Genomic DNA, 12,634 nt, shown 5'->3' on the forward strand with positions numbered 1-12,634 from the left:
AAGGCTAATGGGAGAACGTTTTCTACATCAGTCTGTTTCTCTGTACCAAGTCTGAGTGTGTGCTAATCTGCAGCCTCACCCGCCTCAGAGGAAGACTAGTTTCTCATGTCAGTTGGTCCACTGTGTCTGAAACTTTATGAATCAGACGCAGCTCCATCCTTGGCCTTAGAATGTTGAAGTCTATGTTTTACCTTCGAGGGTCTTTTGCAAATAGGACCTATTCATAAACAAACATAAACACCTCTTCAACCCTAAGAAACATTAAGGAGGAAAATTCTTTAAACATTTTTCCTTAATTTAAAACTGATGTACCTCAAACTTGTTATAATTTGTTCATGTAATTGTTATGTGTATTATTCAGTTATCACGCTACTATGAAGAAATACTTCAGAGTGGGTAAGTTATAAAGAAAAGAGATTTAATTGACTTCACAGTTTCACATGGTTGGGGAGGTCTCAGGAAACTTACAATCATGTCAGAAGGCACCTTTTTACAGGGTGGCAGGCGAGAGAATGTGTACAAGCAGGGGAAATGCCAAACACTTATGAAACCATCAGATCTCATGAGAACTCACTATCGTAAGAACAGTGTGGGAGACATTGTCCCTATGATTCAATTTCCTCCCACTGGGTCCACCACCAGGACACATGGAGACTATGGGATTACAGTTCAAGAGGAGATTTGGGTGGGGACACAGCCAAACCATTTCATTGTGTTAACTAACTTTTAGCATAGGTCAACAACATAACTTGTATAAATGACAGTTTATTTACTCTTTGTTGCTGTATAAATATTAAAATAGTAAGCAGAGAACAACCACTAACATATAATACCTTCATGGGATATAAAAAAAAATGATTGTAATCAAAGTCGGGTCTAAATCTGACTTTTCAGCAGCCACCTTACCCTATTTTCTCCATGGTATCAACATTCCCAAGATAAGCAGTGGTATGGTTCAACAATGATGGAATATTAAGTACAATTTGAACAAAAATTTCAATTACCAGACTAAGAGCATGACTAACGATTATTTTCTGGCAATTTGCTTTCCAAATGGTTCACTGTGATTTTACTGGTGCCTTCTTTGTCAATCAAAGTCAGCAAACACAACCTGCCATTTTCTCCTCAGTATTTCCTCTCTTTTTGTGAATTTTTGAATAAAAAAGAAAAACAAATCATTCAAACAATGTAAGTGAATGAGCAGAATGACAAATGTTTGAAGTATAAATGTAATTTTCAGTAATTTATTCTTCCATTTTAAATAATGATCATCAAAAGCTGTTACTTGGTCAATTGAACTTATTAAAGAGACTTTTAATTAGAACATACTCTTCTGCAAGTGCTACAGAAAGCTTGAGACAATATTTATATTGAATATTTATACTACTCTTTGACACTCCAGGAAGTTTGACTGGTTTAATTGTTCTGCATTAATTCTTTGTTTTTCATGATTCTCTATTGCATTATAACATTTTAAATTGTTCGTTGACTAATTAGAAAACACTATAACAGAAAAGGAGAATGTTTATCTGTGTGGACTTAATAGAAAAAAAAACTATATTGGGCAGCCAACAATGTATAAATGAAATATACCGAAGCAAAAACAAAGAACATGAAAGGAAGATACTAACCTATGTTAAATTTGTGAAGAGGTTGAACATAAGTGAGAATTTTGATACAAAAGGAGATAAATCATTTCTCTTTTTTCTGAAAATAACTATCATTTTAGACAGTAATTGTACTTTGCCTCTTAACCATGGACCTGGCTCAATGCTTTTATAGAAATAATGTGAGAACCAAATTGCTAACATTTATTATGTGTTATCACAATTGCCACTATCAACCTTTCTCTCCTGTTCCTCTATTTGCATTTTAATATTATATGTGCTTATTCTCCTAAAAGTGATCACATTATCACTATCCAGGTATTTCCATACTAACCATTCTCATACTGACATCCCGAAGTTGCAAATCAAAGCTTCCTTGCCTATAAAAGTATTTCCTCAGCTTAACCTCCAGGAGTAAACATGTCAGTCAGCAGATATCTCCCTTCATCAATTTTGTGCAAAGCCTTTCAGGAAAGAAGTGATTTCAAGAGCTCGTTGTGCTGTTATTGATTAGAGAAAGTTACAGACTCATCAATGGCACTGTATTTCTCACCTAGAGTTTACTCCAAGCCAAAATCAGCTGTTTACCTAATGCACTCCTGATTTACAACTCCATGTAGATTTATAAATATCAAGTCACTGATTCAAAGAAAATGGAACATTTAGAACCTGTTGCTGAAACTATTGTCTCATGGTTGATATAGCATCCTCCAAGATTGACCATGCTATATGGAGACAATGGTGACAGTGTAATGAACAACAATGCCCTGACGACACACTTCCTATAGTGTGATTTTGTGAAGGTCTGGTATCCACAAGCACGTTTTTACTGAATATTCGCTATTGAACTTGATTCTTATTATGTGAGCTTCTAAACACTCCTCCATTTAATCAGAGTATTTCTGTTGCTTAAAATAAAACAAATTGTCCAAAAGTAATATTATATTCGTAATAAATTAACAATAAAATAGTAATTTATTATTATAAATAAGGTAAAAATAAAATATTAATTTATTATTACAAATTAGTATTTATTATAAATCACACACTTTATAAATTTAGAAAGGAGACATTTTTAATTTATAATTTTTGTGTATACATGGTGTATATATATTTATGGGTTACATGAGATATTTTGATATAGGCATGCAATGCCTAATAATCACATCAGGGTAAAACGGAGTATCCGTCACCTCAAGCAATTATCCTTCGTTTTACAAACAATTCAATTATCCCCTTTTAGCCATTTTATTTATTTATTTATTAAATTGGAGATGGAGTCTTGCTCTGTCGCCAAGGCTGGAGTGCACTGGAACGTTCTCAGCTCACTGCAACCTCTGCTTCCATGGATCAAGCCATTCTCCTGCCTCTACCTCTTGAGTAGCTGGGATTACAGGTGTGTGCTACCACACCTGTAGTTTTGTATTTTTAGTGGGTTTCACCATGTTGACCAGGCTGGTCTCGAACTCCTGACCTCAAGTGATCCTCCTCCATTGACTTTTCAAAGTGCTGGGGTTATAGGCCTGAGCCACTGTGCCCAGCTTTCTTTTAGTCATTTTTAAAATGTAAAATTACATTATTTTTTACTATAGTCACCCTACTGTGCTAGAAAAGGAGACTTTATTTCTTATCTAGGGTTATAGCCTGCAAGACAGCCATTCTGACAGTCTGGGAAGTAAAGACATCCATAGAAGCTGGAAACAGGCATTTGGAGGCAGGAAGGGTAAAGCAGGAATTTATGCTGAACAAGTTGGCCAAATATACATATTCAACAGGTTATAGAAGGATCTTATGAATACGTATGAGGGAGTACTAACACATGTGTACTTAATGAACATGCATGTTACATGTGTCTCATGTTCACTTTGGGGTGGAGAGTTAACATTTAAATGCATTACAATTAGGCCGTGGACATCAAAGGGTGAAGCAGGGACACAAAGTCACTCAGTGTGCAACCTCTGTAAACCCGCCAGTGCCAGGCTGATCGTTTCTTATCAGGAGACAGTTATTGAAATCAGTTATTTAGTTCAATCAAAGCTGTATTTATGGCTTGTGGAACCGGGGTGGGGGCCATCATCTGGTAGTGGATGAACCATGATTGTTTTAATCGTGCTTATCTGGAGGCCAGTGGTTGTTTAGGTGCTGAAGAAAAACCTTGTGGCAGTGGGAACATATTCGTAAGTGTAGGGGGGGCGGGTGCGTGACTTAACCCTTGCCTGGCATGGACTTAGCTCTTGCTTATTATTTGCTATCTTATTTATGCTTATTTATGCTATCTTATTGCCATAAAGAATCCATTCTGTGAGCCTTACAATCTCTATTTTAACATTAATCTTTATTTTAACATTAAGGCTGGTTAGTTGTTGTGTCTAAACCACAAAAGGGAGGGGGTATAATGAGGCAGGTCGGGCCTCCTGGCACATCATGGCCAGGAACTCAGCTTTTATGGTTTCCCTGGCATCTCTTTGACCAAAATGGAGTCTGTTAAGTCAGTTAGGGGACTTAGGGTTTTACTTTTAGTTTATTTTATGAAATGGTTTTGGAGCCTTAAGTGAATGAAAAAGGAGAATATAATTAATCAATATAAGTTTTGAAGAATATTATTTGCAGATGATACAGTGTTTTTAAACTTAAAACTCATATTTCTAAGACACTGAGTGGCTTCCACTGTAATATGTAAAGATCTTGGAAGTTTGGAAGTTGTCATTCTTGCCCTTAAAACCAAAAAAAAAAAAAAAAAAAAAAAAAAAGGAATTGAATAAACTGAACTGATAACCAGTGACTTTTCTTAGATCCCTCAGAGAATTGAGGTCACAGGACAAACCATCATCCTGAAAATGAACAGAAAGAAACAGAAAATGCAGGTCAGCTTACCTGGAAGAGAAGCTGCTGAAGCCAGTAACTGCTTAGAACACTTCAATGGGGCTGGCCTGGTGGCTCAGGCCTGTAATCCAAGCACTTTGGGAGGTTGAGGTGGGAAGATCGCTTGACCCCTGGAGTTCAAGACTGGCCTGGGCAATGTAGTGAGATCCCATTTCTACAAAAAATGAAAAAAATTAGTCTGCATGGTGACGCTCACCTGTAGTCCCAGGTACTCAAGGCAGATGGGAGGATCTCTTGAGCCTAGGAGTTTGAGGCTGCAGTGAGCTGTGATCACCACTGCACTCCAGCTTGGGCAACAGAGCGATGACCTGTCTCCTTTAAAAAAAAAAAAAAAAAAGTAAAATGACTTAAATGGTAATTTTGGCAAATTGTAGACTAGTTTGAGAGTTAAAACTCCTGTGGGCTCAGTCTAAGGGCCTGCTCTTCTTTTAGAAAGACTGAATACTCTTGCTTCTTACATGGAGATCTGAATAACTCATTTTATGGCAAAAGGGATATAGAATCTGCCTACGTGTCTGCATTATCGACTGAACTAATGCAGCAGGTATTTCCAGTTATTTAGATGGTAGAACTTTGCATTTCTGTGACTGCATGAATGTTTAAGAAAGTACTTTATGGCTGGGCATAGTGGCTCATGCCTGTGATCCCAGTATTTTGGGAGGCTGAGGTGGGTGAATAGCTTGAGCTCAGTAGTTTGAGACCAGCCTGGGCAACATGGCAAAACCTCATCTCTACAAAAAATACAAAAATTAGCTGGGCCTGGCAGCATGTGTCTGTGGTCTCAGCTACTCAGGAGGCTGAAGTGGCAAGATCACTTGAGCCCAAGAGGTTGAGGCTGCAGTGAGCCAAGATCGTGTTACTGCACTTCAGCCTGGGTGGTAGAATGAGATCTTGTAAAAACAAACAAATAAGCAAACAAACAAACAAAAAAACAAACAAAAAAAACAAACAAAAAAAAACAAAGAAGAAAGAAAGAAGGAAAGAGAGAGAGAAAGAAAAGAAAAGAAAGAAAGACAAAGAAGACTATTTTATTCTACTTTATTTTAAAAAATAATAATATCTAAGTTTTCTTTTCAACATAAATTATGTGCAAGGTTCTGGGCTAAATACTGTAAATATTACCTACTTATTCTTAAAAATACTCCGTAAGGTAGATTTTGAATGTTATCATTATCCAACTATTTCACATGAGAGTAAGTTTAAAATAGCTAAATAATTTTTCCATGCTCATTCCAAAAGTACATCGCTGTTACGGCTTGCATTTTTGTGTTCCCCCAAATTTATATGTTGAAACCTAATAATCAATTGATGGTATTAGGAGGTGGGGCCTTTTGAGGTGATTAGATCATAATGGTGGAGCTCTCATGAGTGGGATTAGCACCCTTATAAAAGAAGTCCCACAGACTTCCTTCACTCCTTCCATCCTGTGAGCATACAGGGAGAGGAGACCATCCACAGACTGTATTGAAACAATTGAACATCCACATGCAAAAAAGTGAGGGAGGGCTTGATCTAATCCTCACATCATCGTACAAAAATTAAATCTAAATGCATAATAGCTGAATGTAAAATGTGAAACTATAATTTTTTTTTAAAAAAGTATAGGTGAAGTTTTTTATGTACTAGGGCTTAGGAAAGTGTACTTAGGCCAGACACCAAAAGTGCACTTCATAAAAGGAAAGTAATACATTGGACTTAATCAAAATTTTAAAACTATTTTCCTGTATAAAGAAAACTGCTAAGAGAATAAAATGCATCCTTATAAACTGAGAAAAAAAAATTGGAAATCATGAAAGTTTCAATATCCAACAGAAAAACAGACTAATTCAAAATTGAAAACAAATTCAAATACTTTGCCAAAGATATACAAATGGCAAATGCACATTTAAAAGCATGTTCAATATCATTAGCCAGCATGGCTATGCAAATTGAAACCATGACATTATAAAACTACACTATTAAAATGGATAACATATGTGTGTGTATACATATATGCACATGTATTATTCATACCTATGCATATGTGTGTACATACATTTATGTATATGTATTGTATATACATGCATATGAATACACAAACACACACACACACATATATATCAAGTGCTTGTGATAAGACAACTAGAATTCTCATACATTGTTGACGGGAATGCAAATTTTTATAACTTGGAAAAAATTTGATATTCTCTCACAAAGTTAAAAATACTTGCTGGATTAACCAGTAAGCCCACTTCTGTGTACTTACCCTAATAAATAAATGCTTATATTTGTATAAATACTTATCTTTATAGAGCTCTGTGAATTGGCCAAAACGGGAAACAACTTGAACGCCTTTCAATGGGTGAATTGATACAAATATTGTGCCAAACAGTGGACTACGGATCAGGCATAAAAAAGAATGACCAATTGGTACACAGAACTTGGATGAGTCTCTAAGGTATTCTCTATGAAAGAAGTCAGTTTCAAATGTGTACTGCATAATTCCATTTGTATGACAGTCTCCAAAGGACAAAACTATAATTGTGGAGAATGTACCTGTGGTTGGCAGAGTTTGGTTTGGTAATGGTTATATTAACCTATACATGTTTCATTTCATAGAGTGGCACATCAGAAAATGTCAATTTCACTGCGCGATAATTTTTTAAATATAAGAACAAAAGGATCAAAGTTTATCTCACAAAAATAAATAAGATAAAGAAAAATAAATATAAAAATAAATATCTCACAAAAATAAAAATAAGAGCTACCCCTTTATATGGAAAGAATAAAAAGTTAAGGGAAAGTGATCCAAAACCTCTTACAAATTAACATATTAGAGCCCAGAAAGCATGAGAAATTTGCTTAGAGTCCCACAGTCAACAAAAGCAAGAGTCCAGAGCCAGGACAGGAGGCTGCCCAGTGTTCTTTTGACAACCTAGCTTCAGTCCTAGGTAAAATTTAGGGTCTGGATGGCTGATTTGTGATTACCACCAAAGCCTAATTTTAAAATAGACACATTAATATGTCATATTTCTTTCACTAAATACTTTAAATATGGACACATCAGGAAAAGTTAAAGAAAATTAGAAAAATACTGATATGAAGGTTTTATTAAGATGAAGACATAGGGCCAGGCACGGTGGCTTATGCCTGTAATCCTAGCACTTTGGGAGGCCGAGGCCGGCAGCTCCTTTGAGGTCAGGAGTCCAAGACCAGCCTTGTCAACATGAGGTCAGGAGTTCCAGACCAGACTGGCTAACATGGTGAAATCCCACCTCTTCTAAAAATACAACAATACGGGAATGGTGGCCTGCACCCGTAATCCCAACTACTAGAGAGGCTGAGGTAGTAGAATCACTTAAACCTGGGAGGTGGAGTTTGCAGTACTAAAAATACAAAATTAGTGGGCATGGTGGCATGCACCTGTAATCCCACTCAAGAGGCTGAGGCAGGAGGATCACTTCAAGCCAGAAGTCGGAGTTTGCAGTGAGCAGAGGTCGTGCCACTGCACTCCAGAATGGGTGGCAGAGCGAGACTCCGCCTCAAAAAAAAAAAAAAAAAAGATAAAGACATAGATATAAGGAAGTACTTTGGGGTGTGGTATATTTATAGGGCCTGCAGAAAAATACAACACAAAGTATAATGGTGTACATGGAAGGAAATTTAAAACCATATGGTTTTGGCTCAGACTTTAAATGTTCACATCTTAAATTACATATTGTTATCTTGTTTATTTGGATAATCTCACTCAGAGTGCTCGCTGTATGCATAAAGATATTTTATGAGAATCAATCATTTTAGCTACTGTTACATTTTTATGAGCCTAGATCCCAAAATGGATTTTAAAACTTAAATACATATAAATAATAATGTGCTTGGAAATGTAAGATAATAGGGTACTGCGACAGAAAGATCCAAGTATTTTGTAAGAAAATCTCCTGGAATGGGGTTCAGGTCATATAAGATCTCTTTAACTTATTTTCAAATTATTTGTTGAGATAATTGTTTTTAGAATATTGTGCAGTTAAGCTAAATCATATTCCAGATAAACTGTCATATTTTTAAAATAATGTCTAAATCACTGATTAAAATGAATGATAGTTATTTAAATTATAATTTTAAGAAGCAATGTAGTTATTGTTGAATTGCTGTTTGAATATCATAGCGCATTGCTTCGCAATTCCAAATTATTTCTGAATAATTCAGGCTATATCTTTAAATTTGTAATGAATATCTTATTTTAGTGTCAGTATCAGACATGTTTAAAAATATGGTTGGTTCTAGATGCTTAAATTAAAAAAATATAAATGTCTTTGGAAATGAAGCTGTGATTTTCTTTTGCTTTTCTTCAGAGAGAATTAGTTGTGAGTAAAGTAGCAAAGCACAAACACTAAAAACTAAAAGGATTATAGGACTGCATGTTTGTTTAAAAATAGAATTTATTTTGTGAAAAATCTAAGTATAAACAGCACTGAACAAACAAAGCAAAACAAAACAGAACAATATGGAGCCAGAGAGACTGGGCTGGTTACAGAGTGAAAAGGAAGGGATCTGTTACTGGGAATCAATTTTATTATACTGATTTTGCTTTACCCTCCTCACCATTAATATTTTATCTTTTAAGTGCCTAATAATTGAAGCAAATTATTGGAATAATTGCATTGGCTCTATTTCCAAAGCAAAATATACATTTGTATTTTAATGGTAATCAGTGTTGTATTAATACTGTTGGATTATTAAAACAAATGTACCAATGCAAAAAAAAAAACCCTTACTTACATAATGCATATGCTATATACACACAATTACTTCAATATTGTAACCTAAATGACTTAACTTTTAAATCCATTTTTTCATGTTCTCCCAACAATTTTCTCCTGACGTTAACAGAAAAATGTAATTACATAATGTTATGAGTAATATTCATTGAGCACTTACTTTGTAACGCATAATTTTATCAGCCCTTCATACACAGTTAATCCTCATGGCAAACTTATTAGTTAATGATTATTATGATCCACAGTTTTGCAAGTCAAGAAAATTAAGTGCTGAAGAATTAAACTACTCGTGATGATACAGTTAAGAAATGAAGATAACATTGAATCCAGGCAGCCTGGCTCTCTTCATCTGGGAATAGATGAAAAATACAAACCCAGAGATGTTAGACAGTTTAGAACTACAGGGTTACACTTTCTGAAGATCTAATATTATCTTAGTAGAGGCAAACCAAAGGTAAAGAGAACGGTACCAAAATATAGTTCATTAATAATTGTCTTTATTAAGTGGAATTAAGTATTTGGAAGTATATGAATAAAATAATGACTTTAAACTTTTCATATGATCTGATGATCAGATATGATTACATTGAAGAAAAAGCTGATGAAGAAAGTAGAAGTACAAAAGCTGATAATGTTGATTTTACTAGTATTTAATACTTAAAGGGATATTTATAATACAGTATCTTGGTATTTTTGTTTTGTTTTGTAATGTATTGCACTGTAGTTCATTGGCATCATGAAAAACAAGGGAATTAAATAAAATATCCTGATAAGTTTATGACAAATTAATTGTGATTATTTGCACTAAAAGTGCGAAGATGAAAAGTCATCCAGTTTTAACTCAATATTGTTCAGGGAATAGAAATTGTGTATTGTTATGATACTAAAACACTCATCTTAGTTGAACAAATCCCTGAACAATAGGTTACCATTATAGTGTTTACAGTTCATTGTCTCTGATTTTGACTTCGCTTTCACATCTTCAACAAGTAGCTTCATAACCTTTAGATATGAATCTGAGTGTCCCTAATACTTCAGAAAATAAGTTTCAATAGAGGGAAAACTGAAATAAGTTTTAAATGGAGGGAAAATATAATAAAATAATTTAAAATGCTTTTCTTGGGATATAGCCAGCCACATGGAAGGAATATACACAATTTTCGTATATTTTGGTGAGAGGGAACCAGCTGGAAGTCATCCAAGGGTGGTCTGCTAAGGCACCCACTTTAGGAGGTCCCAGGTTGGTTTGGCTCAAGGACCCTAAGGTAACCAAGCCAAGCTGCATGGGTGCATCCAGCTTTTTCTGCCAAGCACCAATGAGCGCAAAGCTAAATGCATAGATACATGTTTTGAGATGTAGTCTCACTCTGTTGCCTAGGCTGGAGTGCGGTGGTGCGACCTCAGCTCACTGCAACCTCCACGTCCCAGGTTCAAGCAATTTTCTTACCTCAGCCTCTGGAGTAGCTGGGATTACAGGTGCCTGCCACCATGCCCAGATACTTTTTGTATTTTTGGTAGAGATGGGGTTTCACCACATTGGCCATAGGGGTCTCAAACTCCTGACCTCAAATGATCTGCCCACCTTGGCCTCCCAAAGTGCTGGGATTTCAGGTGTGAGCCACTGTGCCTGGCCCATACATATTTTTAAGTATTATTTTGTTCACATATTTTGTTACAGAATTTGTTGCATATTTAGCTGAAAAAACAGAATTTATAGCAGGATATTAATTTTTTAAATTACTCAGAACTTAATGAAGCATTGTACATCTATGCACTACAAAATGCTTTATGAAAGAGAAAAATGTGAGTAGAAAAAAAAATATGTGGGTCAGGTGTGGTGGCTCATGCCTATAATCCCAGCACTTTGAGAGGCCGAGGTGGGTGGATCAACTGAGGTGAGGAGTTTCAGAGTAGCCTGGCCAACATGGCAAAAGCCTGTCTCCATTAAAAATAGAAAAAATTAGCAGGGCGTGATGATGGCCACCTGTAATCCCAGTTACTAAGAAGGCTGAGACAGGAGAATCACTTGAATCCAGGAGGTGGAGGTTGCAGTGAACCAAGGTCATACCACTGCACTCCAGTCTGGATGTCAGAGCAAGAATCCACCACAGGAAAAAAAAAAATAAAAATGTATGCTATGTACTCAAAACTACATAATTCTATCTATAGATTCATATATGTACACATCCTGTAAAATAGTTGCATTAAAATATGTAATCATTCACATCAAAACAGGGAAATAAATTGACAACCATTTCAAGTAGTAGTACTAAGAGCTAACGTGTATTGTATTTACCAAATATGGGAATATTATGTGTTTACATATTTTTATGTAATATATAGCCTCTATACAGCAATTTTAGCCTGAATGTTTGGCCACATGGGGCTTCTGGAGAACTCTGTTTAAGAGATCCAAAGACATTTAACTGTCACATTCCTAAATAAACTCTTCTTTAGTAAGTCCTCCTTACACAAATGGTCTGCAGGTCTACCTGCTCCCTCCTCTCCCCCCATTTCTGAGTACCTGGCCCTCTTTTAACAATGAAGTGGGAGAACTGGTGAGTAAGCAGAGCTTATACCATTAGAATACTTATAGGTTGGGGGAAAAAGCCATGTTAAAAGAATGAAACATAACTCATTGAATAAACATGTAGGAGCCATTATGTTTCAGACTATCTTGTGGAACATACAGGGATGAACATGAGAGACAAATTTATCTGTCCTCATGAATTTTATATCTTAGAGGGAAGAACTGTGAAATAAAAGACTAAACAAATTAAAAATAAAAGCATTTCAGGAGGTGATATGTGTTACAAATAGATTAATGCAGAATCATATAGTTACCTGGGGGAGTTGTTCTGGGAAGGCCCTCACTTCCTCTTCTGCTCATCTACAATGAGTGAAAACAGAGAGCTCTAATACCTGACAACAAGGCAGGGAGTGAGCCATGAACATCTAGAAGGGGTATCCTAGACAGAGATAAAGGCAAATGTGAAGATGGTAGATGTTGCAGAATATGAAAAAAAACATAGATGGTAACGAGTTTGGCATGTTCGGGATAGAAAAGAAGAAGGCCAGCAGAGCTGTGGGGCGGTGAAGGAGGTGGGAAAGGGGCCACAGTTGTCTGCAGCAAGGCAAAGGACAGGTCAGGGAGACATTTGTGGACCATTTTAAGAAGTCTGAACCTTATTCTGACAGTAATGGGAAGTCACCACAGAGTTTTAAACAGGAGTAGATCATGACATGATCTATACTTTTAGATTATCTACTGTTAAATAATGGCTTTAAAGGAGACCTAAGAGGAAACAGGCAGACACCACTGGAAACTCTTGAGAGTCTAATGAGAATATGGTGGTTTAGACTTAGAAATTTTCAGAAAGAATGGAG

General features: G+C 35.9%; 1 long non-coding RNA gene across 1 annotated transcript in view; it reads right to left on the reverse strand.

Moving 5' to 3' along the window:
* The window catches only part of LOC117098941, a 50,856-nt gene extending 46,224 nt beyond the window's left edge, over positions 1 to 4,632 (reverse strand). The window contains exon 1 of the long non-coding RNA XR_004443655.1: positions 4,482 to 4,632. This is a non-coding gene — a long non-coding RNA (uncharacterized LOC117098941). The remainder of the gene's footprint in view (positions 1 to 4,481) is intronic.
* Between the last annotated feature and the right edge of the window lie 8,002 nt (positions 4,633 to 12,634).

The sequence above is a fragment of the Trachypithecus francoisi genome, unplaced genomic scaffold (genome assembly GCF_009764315.1).
Source record: "Trachypithecus francoisi isolate TF-2019V2 unplaced genomic scaffold, Tfra_2.0 Contig01474, whole genome shotgun sequence".
NCBI lineage: Eukaryota > Metazoa > Chordata > Mammalia > Primates > Cercopithecidae > Trachypithecus > Trachypithecus francoisi.